Genomic DNA, 16,888 nt, shown 5'->3' with positions numbered 1-16,888 from the left:
CCCATCTCTTCCCTACCTCCCCTCTGATAACTGTCAGTTTGTTCTCTAGAGTTAAGTCTGTTTCTTGGTTTACCTCCCCTTCTCTTTTTTCCCCCTATGTTCATTTGCTTTGTTTCTTAAATTCCACATGAGTATAATCTTATGGTATTTGTCTTTCTCTGACCGATTTATTCGGCTTAGCATAATCCTCTCTAGCTCCATCCATGTCAGTTGCAAATGGCAAGATTTCATTCTTTTTATGGCTGAGTAATAATCTACTATATGTATCTGTATATTGTATATATGTGTATATCTATATCTATGTCTATATCTATATATCATCTATATCTATATACACCACATCTTTATCCATTTCTCAGTCAATGGACATTTTGGCTTTTCCATAATTTAGCTATTATAGATAATGCTGCTATAAACATTGGGATGCATGTATCCTTTTGAATTAGTATTTTTGTATTCCTTGAGTAAATACCTAGTCGTGCAATTGCTGGATCATAGGGTAGTTCTATTTTTAACTTCTTGAACTTTCATACTGTTTTTCAGAGTGGCTGCACCATGTTGCATTCCCACCAACAGGACAGGAGAGTTCTCCTTTCTCCACATCTTTGTCAACGCCTGTTGTTTCTTGTGTTGACTTTAGCCATTCTGACAGGTGTGAGGTAATATATCATTGTAGTTTTGATTTGCATTTTCCAAAAAATGAATAATCCAATTAAAAAATGGGCAGAAGACATGAACAGACATTTTTTCAAAGAAGACATGCAGATGGCCAATAGACACATGAAAAGATGTTCAACGTCATTCATCAAATGATTTTTCTTTTTGATGAGTGGCTGTGTATATTTTAATATCATTATAAACTCACGTGTTTTAATGAGTTGCAGAGTTTTTTAAATACTCAAACTGTACCATTTAGGGCAACAGAAAAACTATATAAGAAGGTTTTTCTTTTTTTTTTTTTTAATTTTTTTTTCAACGTTTATTTATTTTTGGGACAGAGAGAGACAGAGCATGAACGGGGGAGGGGCAGAGAGAGAGGGAGACACAGAATCGGAAACAGGCTCCAGGCTCTGAGCCATCAGCCTAGAGCCCGATGCGGGGCTCGAACTCACGGACCGCGAGATCGTGACCTGGCTGAAGTCGGACGCTTAACCGACTGCGCCACCCAGGCGCCCCTATAAGAAGGTTTTTCAAGAGCAGTTGTATATTTTATCTCTTGTACCTCCACCCAGAACCCTCATTTTCTGCAGGTAACCATTTTGTGGTTGTCCTCTTCTTTATCATCCCCACATTTGTTTGTTTGTTTGTTTTTCATAAATAAAAGCAAATTTGTGTGTGTGTGTGTGTCTGGCGTACCATAGCACTATGTTTACTATTTTGGCCCTGTACAATGGCCGCTAAAATGGTTTGGCCAAGTTGACAAAAAGATGACAGGGCAGATGACAAGTCCAGATATAAAGTCAACAGTCTGACTCCTGAGCTTGGGCTCATAGTGGCCTGCTTATACTTATGGCAGTCCCATTGACTCACAACCCAAAGAGACCCAAAAGGAGGCTTTTGTGACTTTTACTTTCAGGGTAATGAGTAAAAAAGTAATTTGAACACAGTATTAGCAATGGAACCTGGTTTTCAAATAATTGTAAAGATGCTATATGAGAATGCATCAGAATAAACTTGTACCAAAAAGAAAGAGAAAAGATGCTTCTTGGTTTTGTTTCCTTTTTTTTTTTTTTTTTTTGTATTTCAATAGTTTGGTTGATTCAAATTTTCTATTTTTGATTTAGCAGTATTGATTTGATTTGCTGGCAAGAAATGGGGACAAAAGCTTATTCTAAGCACTTTAAGATATAATATTTGTTATTACATGATGAATTTATGAAATGGATGCTTTGCCTCAATCATGCATTAATTATTCTGAGGCCATTTCAGGAAAATCTCCACCCAGATAAGTTTTAGTACTTTAGATTATTAATGTAATTCTTCATAGCAGACAACTTTAAGCAGATAAAGAATTAAAAGGAACTATAATATAGTTTGCCTTTTAGCTTATATTTGAAACTCTTTCTGTCTCTTCAGGATTTTTGGAATTTACTCATTTTATCACTAAAAGTCTAAGCAGCTTTTCCTTGGCACTAACTAGTGAGTAGCTTCAACTAACTTGGTTTCTTTTTGACTTAGAGTTTATTGTTGTTAAAACTTCCTTGGCCTGCCAATGAAACTTGAGCATCGCCAGAGTAGTCTTTATAAAGTTTGTAACTCTCTTCTGTTTTTTTCCTTAAAGAATGAAAAATTATTTTAATTTATGTTTTGTTACCAAATTCTTCTTCTTCACTTCTCAATGTAATCGGTTATTTAGATGTGCCTTTGTGTCTGTTCCACGCTTAGTATTTCTTCAAATTTTGTTTTAGCGTTTGTTCCTAAATACATAAATTTGGACACCAGTAAGTTATGAAGTACTTCACACTTGATGATGTTTAAGGCAAAGTCTGAGGGAAATAAAAACTACTTTAGAGAATCAGCTCTTATTTATTTAATCAAAAACATATATCAGATGTTTCCCAAAATTGGAAGATTGTTAGCAGTATGAAGGTTAATAAAATATGGTTCCTATCCTCAAAGAAGATAGACTGATAGAGGGAATTAGGTAGGACAGTGTTTCCAAGTGGACCAGATTCTTTAACATTGCTGTAAGAGGAAAAGATTTTAAAAAGGGCATATGTGAAAGTACTTGCATAGTGGTTGATATTTAATGACACAGAAGGTTTTAATTTTTTAAATTTTTTTTAAAATTGAGGTATAATTGACATATTAATGACATAAGTTTTAAAAGTGTTATCTTGATTTTAAAAAGTAAAAATTGGTTTTCTGGTAAAATTCATTCAAATTTCTTTAAAGAAAAACTGGAAATTGTGTCTGTGGTCGTGAATGCTTACAATGGTTGAATGTACTGTGATTTTTCTGAAATAGCCTGGAACTCTGAATTTTTTATATTTGTGTTTGATTTATATTGATTCACAAATCCATTTAGAGCAGATCTCTTTGGGTTGATGACTACTGAGTACGTGAAGTTTTGAATATAACCTTCAATTTAGTTAGATTCTAAATAGTTTTCATGTGATACCTTTTGCTTTTTTTTTCTTACTGTTCCTTTACCAGATGTCTCTTGAACCAGATTTTTACCAGATTTTTTTTTCTTACTGTTCCTTTACCAGATGTCTCTTGAATCTGTGTCTTGTCCCCTAGATATGTCCATATGATGAATGATACTTGTGTTTTTCAACATCTTGAGACATGGGTTATTGATAATATGTGGTTAGCTACAAGGTCATTTTTTTTGGCCGCTCCATTTGACAAGTAAAAACTTCTTTTGAATGAGTACTTTAATGTAAGTAATATTTTCCAGCGTCAGAATATTTATGATTAAATATAGATTAGAAAGGAGAACACAGAGCATATAGAAAGATAAGAGAGAGATGCCAAACTTAATTTTTTTTGTGTATTACTGTTTCTATATTTTTTCTGCAATACTAAGCCAAATTGAAGCCTCTATTTTCTGATTATTAAAGTAGTGCAAGTTCATTATAGACAAGTTGGAAAATATGGAACAGCATAGGAAACACTTGAGTCTTCCTGCCAAGTGGTAATTATTATAAGCATTTTAGCATATCCTTTTTATAACGATATTTTCATAAATATGTGTATTTAAGAATTTTGTTTTGAGTGTAGTTGACACACAATGTTACATTAGTCTCAGGTATACAACACAGTGATTCAACTTCTCTATATATGTTGTACTATGTTCACCAAAAGTGTAGGTACTATCTGCCACTATACACTATTACAGTATCACTGACTATATTCCTTATGCAGTGCCTTTTATTTCCATGATTTATTCATTCCATAACTGGAAGCCCATATGTCTTCATGCATTTTGCCCATCAACTTACTCCATTCCCTCTGGCACCCATTAACTTGTTCTCTGTATTTATAGGTCTGATTCTGCTTTTTTGTTTATTTGCTTATTTGTTTTGTTTTTTAGATTCCACCTATGAGTGAAATCATATGGTATTTGTCTTTATCATTCTGACTTATTTGACTTAGCATGATACCCTTTAGGTCCATCCATGTTGTGGCAGATGTGTGTGTGTGTGTGTGTGTGTGTGTGTGTGTGTGTGTGAATCACATCTTCCTCATCCATTCACCTGTCAGTGGACACTTAGGTTGCTTCCATATCTTAGCTATTATAAATGTATAATAAATGTAAGGGTGTATATATCTTTTTGAATTATTGTTTTCATTTTCTTTGGGTAGATACCCAGTAGTGGCATTATTGGATTATATGTTATTTCTATTTTTAATTTTTTGAGGACCTTCCATACTGTCTTCCACAATGGCTGTTAAAATTTCCATACTATCCAAAGCTATCTGCAGATTCAGTGCAATCCCTATCAAAAACCAGCAGCATTTTTCACAGAACTGGAACAAATAATTTTAAAATTTATATGGAGCCACAAAAGACCCCAAATAGCCAGAACAATCTTAAAAACAATTTTTTTTTTAACATTCATTTATTTTTGAGAGAGAAAGCGACAGAGCATGAGCAGGGGTAGGGGCAGAGAGAGAGAGAGGGAGACACAGAATCCAAAACAGGCTCCAGGCTCTGAGCTCTCAGCACAGAGCCCGATGCGGGGCTCGAACTCGTGAACCATGAGATCATGACCAGAGCTGAAGTCGGACGCTTAACCGACTGAGCCACTCAGGTGCCCCATAGCCAAAGCAATCTTGAGAAAGAAAAGAAGCTGGAGGTATCACAATTCCAGATTTCAAGACATACTACAAAGCTGTAGTAAGCAAAATATTATGGTACTGGCACAAAAATAGACACACAGATCAGTGGAACAGAATAGAGAGTCCAGAAATAAGCCCATACTTATATGGTCAATAAATCTATGGCAAAGAAAGCAAAAATATACAATGGGGAAAAGCCAGTCTCTTTAATAAATGATACTGGGAAAATTGGATATCTACATGCAAAAGAATGAAACTGGATCACTTTCTAACACCACATACAAAAATAAACTCAAAATGGACTAAAGACCTAAGTGTGAGACCTGAAACCATAGAAATCCTAGAAGAGAGCACAGGCGGTAATTTCTCTGACATCACCTGTAGCAATGTTTTTCTAGATAGGTCTTCTAAGGCAAAGGAACAAAAGCAAAAACAAACTATTGGGACTACATCAAACTAAAAAGTTTCTTTATTTTTGCACAGTGAAGGAAACCATCAACAAAACAAAAAGGCTGCCTAGTAAATGGGAAAAGATATTTGCAGGTGATGTATCTGTTAAGGGGCTAATAGCCAAAATATATGAAGAACTTAATATAACTCAATACCAAAAAATCAGATAATTTGATTAAAAACTTGGCAGTGGATCTGAATAGACATTTTTTTCAAAGAAGACTTACAGATGGCCAACAGACACATGAAAAGATGCTCAACATCACTCTTTGTCAGGGAGTTGCAAATCACAACCACGTTGAGCAATGAGAGATCACCATATACCTGTTAGAATGGCTAAAATAAAAAAAAAAAACAGAAATAACAAGTGTTGACAAGGATGTGGAGAAAAAGGAAGCTTTGTGCACTGTTGGTAGAAATATATGTTACAAATTTTAAACCCAATTAAGCTCATATTGTGCATACAGCTCTGCAATATGCTTTTCACTTATTATATCATGAACATTTTCCATGTCATTAAAAATTGGGAACATTGTGTGATAGCAACATAATAGGGTATAATGTGGCTGTGCCATACGTACGTATTCATTTATTTTTGGATACTTACATAGTAGTTTCTAATTATTACAGATCACAACACAGTGACCACTAAATTTACATGATCTTAAGTGGCACATATTTTTAGAACATGTGTCTTATTTTGCTTAGTAAGCCATGGCAGATAATTTTTTTTTTCATGTGTAAAATTATCCTTACTTTTCTGGTATTTCTGTTTTTTTCCCCTTGTACTATTATCCTTTACTGAAGGAAGTTTTTAAGTTTAAAAAACAATGGCTTTTTAAAAATGCGATTGAGATGTTTATTTATAAAGTCTGAAACAGATTAGAGGGTAAAATGACAAATCCTGATGACAGCAATTTGTAATGGAAATGCTTACAGACCCTTAAATATAGCTTGGTAGGGAAGGGCGGCGGGAGGGAAACAAGTTGTTACAGTTTGTTCCAGGAAAGGCATTTTGGATGAATGCCATCTTTTACAAGGATGCCTTGTGATTTTAGTTTCATCCACTGCACTTAACCTTTCCCAAAGTGACTGCTGAAACAAATGTATATAGTGCAATAGAAGTCATTAACATAATTCTTTCCCTCCAAAGATGTTACTTGAATTTTAGTAAAAGCATTGAATTTGTGCCAGATTTAATCATGTCAAATAACCTAGAGCAGAATGACTCCAGAAGTCAGTTCAGCTGCCTTCCTGGTGGAAGTATCTATTTCGTGTTAAAATTTGTTGCAGAAATAAAATTCTAAAAACTTTTCTAGATATTTCAGTGATTTGGTCTTCTCTGTTGAGAATAACAACACTAATATCTGAGAGTTTATTGACAGTGAATACATACTCTTTGCCAGGCACTGTCTCCTTACTGTATGTAGCTTTACAGTCCTTCCCAAATTGTGCTGGTCTTGCATTGTTATTGTCCGCATTTTATAGATGAGGGAACTAAAGTTCAGGAAGGTTAATCATCTGTCAAGGTCTCATGTCTAAGAGATGTCCATTTGGGCTGCAGAACCAGTGCTACTCTGTACTGTATTTACAAGCTGTTGGAGAGATCTTAGGCATATAAGTAACTGACTAAATGAGAAAATGTCTTAAGTTATATTAAAACATGTTAATAAAACATAATGAATAAGTTTAGTGTCTGACTTACAATTTTTAAACATTACAGAACAAACTTACATATTTAAAGGTTGACTTTATTCTTTTTGAAAAAGGGACACAATTATTTAGGGGGAAAAAAAAAATCCTCACTTTTCACTCTTCCTGGCTAGAGATCTTGGCAAGCAGGAGCACAGTTGCTATTATTGTGACTTTGTCTGTTGTGTGTACAGATACATGCTGCCAGATTCTGTGCCCCACACCTTTTATAAACACCATATTTAACTTGGAAGAGAAAAAGTTATTCTTGGCAACACTCACATGGCAAAAGTAGCAACTGCAAGGGCCACCAAACAGTATCCTGACCTGAAGCTGGAATTGTGAGACTATGTCTAGAATTGAACTTACTGTCTACAAGGCACGTCTCAATAAAGGAGAGAATTATTACTCAGTTTACCAGGAGGCAGGAAAGCTGCAAAAATGAGATCTATGTCCCATCTCCTTATGTATTGATGGTTTGTGCTTCTTATTACTGTTGTCCTTGCCAGATATGAAGATCATTAGGTAGCTAATAAGGACCCAGTACTAAGATGACCAAAGTGGTTGAAAGACCTTCTTTTTTGAAAACAGCTGCAACAGTCGTTTCATGTCAGCAAAGATGCACAGATAGGGTATTGGTATGATGATGGAGCTCTTCACTGAGTCCTCAAATGTTAGAATGCAAGGGTCTCTTTGAAATTTGAGAGACATAGATTTATAATAAGTGAAATGTGCTGTTATATGCGTCGAAAGTAATTTTTTATGAAATTTTACTCAAGTGTTAACCAAAAAAAAATTTTTTAATGTTTTATTTATTTTTGAGACAGAGAGAGACAGAGCATGAGCAGGGGAGGCGCAGAGAGAGAGGGAGACACAGAATCTGAAGCGGGCTCCAGGCTCTGAGCTGTCAGCACAGAGCCCAACGCGGGGCTCGAACTCACGAACCGCGAGATCATGCCCTGAGCTGAAGTCGGACGCTCAACCTTCTGAGCCACCCAGGCGCCCCTAAAGTGTTATTCTGAGACGTGGCACAAGCTAAAAAGAAAAGTTGACAGATCCACAAAAACATGTAGATTCATATATTGCTGACAGATTCAAAGCGAATTAGTATGAGAAGTTAAGGATGTTCTTACAGACATTCATTCAATAAATTCTTTCTGGCTGCTAACCTTTGAGATGGTACCACAGAAATCCACTCTTGTGTCCAATCTTGGGCTCACTGCACAGAGCAAGCACGCTCAAACCCTCCTTTCTAGAACCCACTAGTGCTTCTCAAATTTTCTATGGCCTTTCAGTCCCATCACGGACACTGATCTTTTGTAAAGTACAATAAAAGTAGACCTAGGGGTGCCTGGGTGTCTCACTTGGTTGAGCATCTGACTCTTGATTTTGGTTCAGGTCCTGATCTTGGAGTTCGTGGGACTGAGCCCCATGTTGGGCTCTGTGTGGATAGGGCGGAGCCTGTTTGGGTTTCTCTCTCTCCCTCTCTCTCTGCTGCTCCCCCTTCCTCTCTTTCTCTCAAAATGAATAAATAAGTAAACATTAAAGAAAAAAAACTTAGAAAAATGAAATGAAAACAAGATCTACAAAATATAAGCCCACATTTTCATTATTATTATTATTATTATTATTATTATTATTACTGAACAGACTTAAAATTACTCTGACAAATTTCTGTAAAAGTTTGTAAAGTCTCATGTTCAATTTCTGTCCTTCCCTCAAATCATTAACGATAAGTTCATGGCCCAGTGCTGGTCCACGGCCTATATTTTGAGGAGTACTGTTCTAGACTTATATACAAGCAAAAACTTTTTTTTCTCATGTTAGCGTCCCTTTCTGTGTTCATGTTTTCTGTACTTGCTTTCCATTATACTCACTTTTTTCTTCTTTTAAGATAGATTGAACATAATCATCATGAGAATTGTTAGGAAAGAGTACACTGCAAAGATACAGAGATGTATGTCTATTTTTGAAGTTTCTAACAAAACACATTTGCAAAACCAAATGTGACATTCACATATACATGTACATTAGTGTACGGTCTAATTAAATTTTGAGACTGCAGACTAGTGTCTCTTAAAGTGTAGTTCTAGTATTACCTATATCAGAATTAGTTGGGGTGATTGTTTAAAATGCAAACTTCTAAGACCCATCCTATATCTACTGAATCAGAATTTCTGCTCTTTGCTCTATGGAGTCTGATTTTTAAGTTTATTTTTAATTTTTAAAAAATGTTTATTTATTTTTGAGAGAGACAGCATGAGCAGGGGAGGGGAAGAGTGAGAGGGAGACACAGAATCCAAAACAGGCTCCAGGCTGTGAGCTGTCAGAACAGAGCCCAACACGGGGCTCGAACTTAGGAACTACGAGATCGTGACCCGAGCCAAAGTTGGACACTTAACCAGCTAAGCCACCCAGATGCCCCTATAGTTTATCTAGTTTGAGAGAGAGAGGGGTGGGGGAGAGAGAGCAGAGGAGGGACAGAGAGAGGGAGAGAGAGAGAATCCCACGCTGGCTCCACACTGTCAGCATAGAACCTGACGTGGGGCTTGAACCCATGAACCATGAGATCATGACCTGAGCTGAAATCAAGAGTTGGTCGCTTAACTGATTAAGCCACCCAGTGCCCCTGGAGTCTGAATTTTAAGCATAAGTCCCAGATGTTTGTAATATACAATACAATTTGAAAACTTTTCTTTCAGAGTTGGGAATTTATGTGATTATTTGATTCTACATCATGCACTGTTGTGTTAAATTATAAATCCCAATTCTGAAAATGTTCCCTGTGTGAATATAGTGGAGTCTCTATGTATGTACTTCTAGCAGAGACTCTCCAGGATATATTATTGAGTTCATTGCTATCTCAGCTATATGCAAAGCATAACTGGGAAAAGGTAATGTTCTCATTGTACAGATAGAAACTAAGTATACACATAGACAAATAAAATAATTTTATATCCTTCCTTTTTTGGCTTCATTTTATTTTCTTAGTTTTACATGACTACAGTCTATTTTTAAATTCACCCTGTTGTACAATATAAATTTATTTGGAATAATAAATAGCATAGGAGCAGAACTCGCTAGTCATATGTAATTAAACAGTTGTTATGAATTGAATGATGGAGGTGGGATTGTATGTAAACCACCGTAATATTTCATTAGCAATACATTAACATGGGATTAATACAAAATCATCCGTAAGTAAAGATATAACATTCTTAGGTATTTATATAAAATTCACCCATAAGGAGAAATATATCTTAGAGCTTCTGGATACAGTTCAGTCAAAGAAAGGAGACCCCGTTATAGCTGCTTCTTTAATTATGTTGTAGAGATTACTGAAAGAAAAAAACAACATTTATTCTTATTTCTGCCTTTCACGTGTTTGGCACATTACATCTGCTTGTGTGTATCCATCTGTTAGAGAGAGAAAAATGAGGGTCATCTATTCATGTTAATGAAAGCAGTGGATCCCAGTTCCGATCATTTGGCCTGAGTGGACATCGATAAAGGGATTTTCTTATCCACCTAAGATGAGAAAGTCAGTTTTGGGGGACATTACTGCTTCCAGAGCATAATGATAATTTCCCAGATGAAAGTGCAAAACCCTAAGAAAACATGCCCATACTTGCTTCTACTGAACTCAGAATACTTCAGAAATGTTGCTGTTGTGAAATTGTGTAGGCTTCTGGAAAGTCTTCCTCTGCACCTTTCAGCCTTGCCATTATGTGCCCTTGATCAAGTTACCAGACCTCCCAGAGCTCACTTTCCTTATCTTAGGGATAATAACACCTCTCAGAATTGCTGTGAGGATTCTATCAGTTAGTGATTCTGAAATACCGAGCACAGTTCTTGTCACTTGATGAACAGTACTTAGTTATTTTGGGGGAAAGTTGTATAATGGTGGGAAATGTGCAGATAAGCTTTGATGTCATGCATACCCTAGATTTGAAATTCAGCTAGTTTTTTGCTCTGTGATTTTGCTATGCATGAGCAAGTTATTCAGTCTCTTTAGCCCACAGTTTTCTTATTTTGTGAAATGGGGATTGTAACAACCAGCCCAGAAGGTTCTCTGAGGATTAAATGAGAGAGTGTATGTATACACTTATAGTGCCTGGCATGTCGTAAGTTCTTAATAGATAACAGATGATAGCCCTTATTGTTTTATTTAATTTGATTACCTACCAGTTTCTAGGCTAAAATTTAGAAACCATGTATTTCATGTACAGTCGTCAAACTGATTTTTATTTGAGGCTCTACCCTTGATCTTTTAGCAGCTGTCTCTTTTTTGAATGAATTTTCAAAACGTTTTCTGGTGTATACACAGACTGATGTGCATTTCCATTGGAAGATTTGGGGAATCTGAAAACAAAGTGGTGAGGAGGCCAGCATTCATCTGGCTGTTTAAGGAACACAATGTCACAAGAAAAACCCTCCGATAAAAGTTGCAGCACATAGGCAGACACTTGCTACAGGACTGAAATAATGCATATGGGATAATATGATGTCAGTCTCAGAGGCATGCAAAGTGCAGAAACACAAAGGAAATTCATAATGGGCTTTTCAGGAAGATGGTTGTTCCTTCCTGATGTGCTAACCTTGATTCTGTTTTGGGTTTTTGGTGCCAACATAAAGCTAGATGGAAGAGACGCTGCTGAATTTTTCCATTGTCAATTTGTATCGTAATCTAAGAATTGTGTCTTTGCTCTCCTCTACTCTTTTTTTTTTTTTTTTTTGGAGCTTGCTCATCCTTTTTTTAATTTAGGTATAGTTGACACACAATGTTATATTAGTTTCAGGTGTACAACGTAGTGATTCAACTTCTGTATACATTGCGCTGTGCTCACTGCAAGGATGCTACCATCTGTCACTATATAGTACTATTATAGTATCATTGACTATCTTCCCTATGCTGTGCCTTTTATTCCCATGATTTATTTATTCTGTGAGCTTTTGGGAATAAGCTACATTAGTTAAATGATGTCTTTTTAGTTCTATGATTAATCCATTCAGTATCCATAAAACATAATTTCACCCATGAGCATCCTTGCTAGATCAATAGCTTTGAATGTTAACAACTGTGATATCAATTGGCTTTCAGAAAGAGATCTTGTGGAGATGGGATGAAAGGACAATTTTCATTCCTCTATTCTTTTTTTAAAGTTTACTTATTTATTTTAAGAGAGAGAAAGAGAAAGTGAGCAGGGGAGGGGCAGAGAGAGAGGGAGAGAGAGAAAATCTCAAGCAGGCTCTGCGCCATCAGCACAGAGCCTGACATGGGACTCGAACTCATGAACTGGGAGTTCACGACCTGAGCTAAACCCAAGAGTTGGGTACTTAACCAAATGAGCCACTCAAGTACCCCTCATTCCTCTATTCTTTAGCTTCCCTTTCTTTCCCTCTACACTGATGCTTAAAATTTCTAGTCTGTTCTCCTTCACTGGCCTCATCTCTCCCTTACCCTCTGTGTTCTAGTCACACTGGTCTTCCTTCAGTCCATGGAAGTGCCATGCTGCTTCCCATGCTAGGGCCTCTGAGCAGCTCTTCTATCTGGAATGTTGTCTCTTTTCTCTTTCCTCCCCTCCTTATCCATCCTTCAGAGCTCAGTTCCTACATTGATTCCTTGAGGAAGATTTCACTTATTTTCTGGCCTGGGTCATGTCAGCAACTCGCCCATTCCCTTATGCCCTCTTTTTCCTTTGTAGCATGTCTCATAGTAGTAGCTAAAGCGTTCATTTTGTATTTGTTATTTAAACGCGTCTCCCTGTCTCTAAAATAGAAGCTCTGTAAGAAAAAGCAGAGGCTGTGTTTGTCTTGTTGAGAACTATCTCCTAATGCCTGGCACCGTATGCCATCACAGCGAGTGAAAATGCTAAGATGTTACATGGATGGAAATATTGTGTTAATGTGCTTCCCATTTTACTTGTTGGTCTTCAAGGTCTTTCTTCACACTGGGTTGTGGTTTGGAGAAATATTCCTTTATATATTCCTAGCATGCGTAAATTTTGAGGTCTGACACTATGTTGTCTTGTGTACCTTCTCAGTGCGGTAGTCCACTATGATTGAAGAGGTACAGCCTGAACTACCACCTCTATGAAAAGGTGCATGTATGTGATGGCCTTAAGTCTAGGCTCCAACATCGTCTCACATCCCTTGATCCACTTTATAAGTCTCTTGGTCAACTTGGAAGTCTAGTCTCCTATGACAGTGGCTTGTGCTGTGGGGAAATAGATTTCCTTTACACAGGACAATAGCATGTTTGACACATGTGAACATCAGTGACACACGGACGGACCAGAGCCTAGAGTTCAGCTAAAGTGGCCTGTCTGGAAAATGTTACACTATTTGGAAGGTGAAGAATCGTGGCTTGGAGAGCCAGAGTTGCGGGAGCATCAGGTGAACTTCATGGAGAATCTGTTGGTCCATAACTAGGAAGTAAGCAAGCATTCAAGACTAGACGCTTTTGACTGGGGCTGAAAACAGAGATGCTGACATTGATGAGAAGTCTGTTGTTCATAGGTTGTAGCCACCGTTGATGCCAATCAGAGGAAATGAACTCATCCCTTCTAGATTACTTTTGCCTAAACTCCTTTTGGTGACTCCGTCAAATTAGTGAGGCGACTGCCATCTTCAGGAGCATTGTCTGAGAAAGGCAGTGTATGGTAAAAGAGCTTGGGTTTGGAAGTTGGATGTCATTCAGATCCAACCTGAAATCGTGGCTGTCATCACTTCTCTGGGAGCCTCTGTTTCCTCACCTGTAACATAGCTCTAATAACATTATTGACCTCAGCCTTGGAGCGCAGTGCTATTCGTGAGGCTATTTTTTTTTTTTAATTTTTTTTTCAATGTTTATTTATTTTTGGGACAGAGAGAGACAGAGCATGAACGGGGGAGGGGCAGAGAGAGAGGGAGACACAGAATCGGAAACAGGCTCCAGGCTCTGAGCCATCAGCCCCGAGCCTGATGCGGGGCTCGAACTCACGGACCGCGAGATCGTGACCTGGCTGAAGTCGGACGCTTAACCGACTGCGCCACCCAGGCGCCCCCGTGAGGCTATTTTTATAGCGTCTGCGACGTGTCCCTGGTACATCGTAGGCATTGTGCACATGCTTGCTCTTTGGATGTTCACTAGCACACACCCAAGAATCTACAGTGATTTTCTCTAAGACTGGGCAGAGTTTACATGTCAGAAGCAGCCTGGTGGTGATTCTGGAGTGCCAGGCTTACTGTGCCCACACAGTCTATTGCCAAAGCTTTGTGGCCCGTGAAGTTTCATGGCAAACTGTCTGGATTAAGGGACCAGTAGAGAGTAAATTGCATTCACTAAATGTAGCGCGGAGCTTGAATCCAGCCTGTCTCACTTCACAGCAAAACGTGTGACAGTTGAAGATATTTTATCTTGCTTTCTTGGAAGCTTTCTGGAGAGATATAGTCTCGCACCCTTTGATTACATCCACCCATGCAACTGACACTTAATAATTGCGACAACTGCCCTGGGTGGGCCAGCTTCAGGAGGCCCCTTTTCCATTAAAGAATAATGCATCTCATCTGGAAATTCTTCCGCCACAACTTCTTCCTTGGATAAGACAAGAACACAGCTAGATGGATGTTTTGCATCCATTTTTTTCATTAAAAGTGACATCTGAAAATAACTTCAGGGTTGATAACCACAGTTTGGGATTTTCATTAAAGCTGTATGATGTTTCAAAAAGTTTTAGTTGATTTTTACAGTTTGAAATCTAAGTCCACATATTTATTTTGGATTAGTTAGGATGCTAGAAGCCTATTTTAATACCCTAAACAAATTCTTTATCTTATTAATCATAGTAGTAAATTAGAGTTTCCAGGTAATGGCTACTCTATTCTTAGTAAATCAGACAGAAAATTCCCCTCTCTGTGATAACAGTTTGTTGACATCAGCTCACTCTGTATGAGAGAGAGAGAGAGAGAGAGAGAGAGAGAGTGTGTGTGTACACATAACTCATTCTTTGGAATTTTCCCAATGGAAAAGCAAAGGAAGGAAGCCGAGGGGAGGATGGGGTGATTGCATCCTGTACCCTTTCCAGGGTGTGGCCACAACTGCCTCAGCGTATGGGATACTAATAGGTTACGTTTTTTCATTAAGGATGCCTGAACAGTGGTAAGTCTTGAGGAAGAGTGGGAGTGGCTCTCAGTGTTTTTTTTTAGCCAGACAAGAGTATCCTGGTAGAGGTCTGCTCAAATCCCGCTTAGGATTTCATTTCTAGAACGTTGGGAAAGAGAAAGAGAAGCAGGAGCATCAGTGAAGTGGACCCGCAGAGCTCTCAAAGCCACATTAGGACTCCAGACCTGCCTGACTTCAGTTCTGGCTGCTTCTATGAATGGAATTGCCAAGTGGGTAGGCCAGTGCATGATTTTAAGGAGAATGAAACATGTTTCTTCTTGCTGCTTCCAAACCAGATTTGAAATGATGATGGATTCAACCCTGAAAAAGGCAGAGAGAAACTTTTGGGGATTATGTGAGGTAAGGTAATAGGAAGTTCTGTAAAATGAGTTCTACTGTCACCTAATTTCTGAGTCTGACCCTTAAAAAAATTTTTTTTTAAAAACTTTTATTTGGGGCGCCTGGGTGGCGCAGTCGGTTAAGCGTCCGGCTTCAGCCAGGTCACGATCTCGCGGTCCGTGAGTTCGAGCCCCGCGTCAGGCTCTGGGCTGATGGCTCAGAGCCTGGAGCCTGTTTCTGATTCTGTGTCTCCCTCTCTCTCTGCCCCTCCCCCGTTCATGCTCTGTCTCTCTCTGTCCCAAAAGTGAATAAACGTTGAAAAAAAAAAATTTAAAAAAAAAAAAACTTTTTTTTATTTTTGAGAGAAAGAGAGTGAGCAAGCAAGGGAGGGGTAGAAATACAGGGGATGGAGGATCTGAAGCAGGCTCTGCACTGAACAGCTGAGAACCCGACGTGGGGCTTGAACTTACAAACTTCGGGGTTGTGACCTGAGCTGAAATCAGATGCTTAACTGACTGAGCCATGCAGGCACCCCCTGAGTCCAATTCTTTGAGATTTACAGTTCTCTTTGCCTTTCTCTTTGAAATGTTCTTAAATGTGCTCTCCTCCCAGCTCGATTAGGGATAGCTATTAACAAACCGTGTGGTGTGCTTATCACATTTTATCACTTGACAACTCAACAGCCGTCAGTACAGGTATTAAAGCATGTGAAACTTTTACAAATAAATATGCAGTCCCTTTGCTGATGTTCTAGAGCCCCACTGGTTTCAAATAAATTACTTTGATGTTCAGTACAGGTTCTACCTACAAGAATTTTTTTTTTTTTTTTAATGTCATGCGATGGGGTCTAGATTTCATGACAGGTTATCTGCCTCTGGCCAATAATGTTTTTAGACAGATTTTAAAGCTCTTCTCTCATGAATGGGATGTTAAAGCAGATTTATTTGTAATGTAACGTTTATATGGACAAGGATTCATAGACATTCACATTTTAGAAACTGTTGATTAAACAACAATCTTACAAAAACACTTGGAGAATAAATTCACATTTTTGTTAAGATTTCCTTGTGGCAAACCGACCCAGCTTGCAATAGACTTTTGGAATCTGCTTAGATTGTTTAAGAGCCAGGATGAATACAGGGATAAGTTTCAGTTTTATCCTAATCCTTTATAAATTAAATGTTTTCAATGAAAAAATTTACTTTGTGGCCCTAAAATGCCACTCAGTTGTTCTCAAGGTCGGCAGGGATGTTATTTTTTATTGTCGTATAGTGTGCACCTGGCACACAGTGCCGGAGACCCAAGGATGCTATCATGCCTACACTGCACTGGACAGAACCAGCAGTGCCCCATTTAGAAACATACATAAAAGCTCAGTTTAATGAAAAGTAAGGTGATGGTTTAGTAAGGATTCAGGTGAGCGGTCCAACCTTTGGGAAGGTCATTCAGCCTCTGGTCAAGCCATTTTGGGGAGGG

The 16,888-nt window shown here is 38.0% G+C and overlaps 1 protein-coding gene across 6 annotated transcripts in view; it reads left to right on the top strand.

The window, feature by feature from the left end:
• HECW2 (HECT, C2 and WW domain containing E3 ubiquitin protein ligase 2) overlaps positions 1-16,888 on the top strand; it is a 375,863-nt gene that overhangs the window by 188,145 nt on the left and 170,830 nt on the right. Inside the window, exon 1 of one of the 6 annotated variants that reach the window (XM_045480588.1) lies at positions 15,112-15,433. The exons of the other annotated variants lie outside the window; for them this stretch is intronic. The gene's annotated coding sequence lies outside the window, so the exon portion shown is untranslated. Of the gene's footprint in view, positions 1-15,111; positions 15,434-16,888 lie in introns of those variants that run through there. 6 annotated transcript variants of the gene reach the window in all.

This window comes from Leopardus geoffroyi, chromosome C1 (assembly GCF_018350155.1).
Source record: "Leopardus geoffroyi isolate Oge1 chromosome C1, O.geoffroyi_Oge1_pat1.0, whole genome shotgun sequence".
Classification (NCBI taxonomy): domain Eukaryota; kingdom Metazoa; phylum Chordata; class Mammalia; order Carnivora; family Felidae; genus Leopardus; species Leopardus geoffroyi.
Note: the sequence above shows the minus strand (reverse complement) of the source record. Positions and strands in the feature narration are given on the sequence as shown.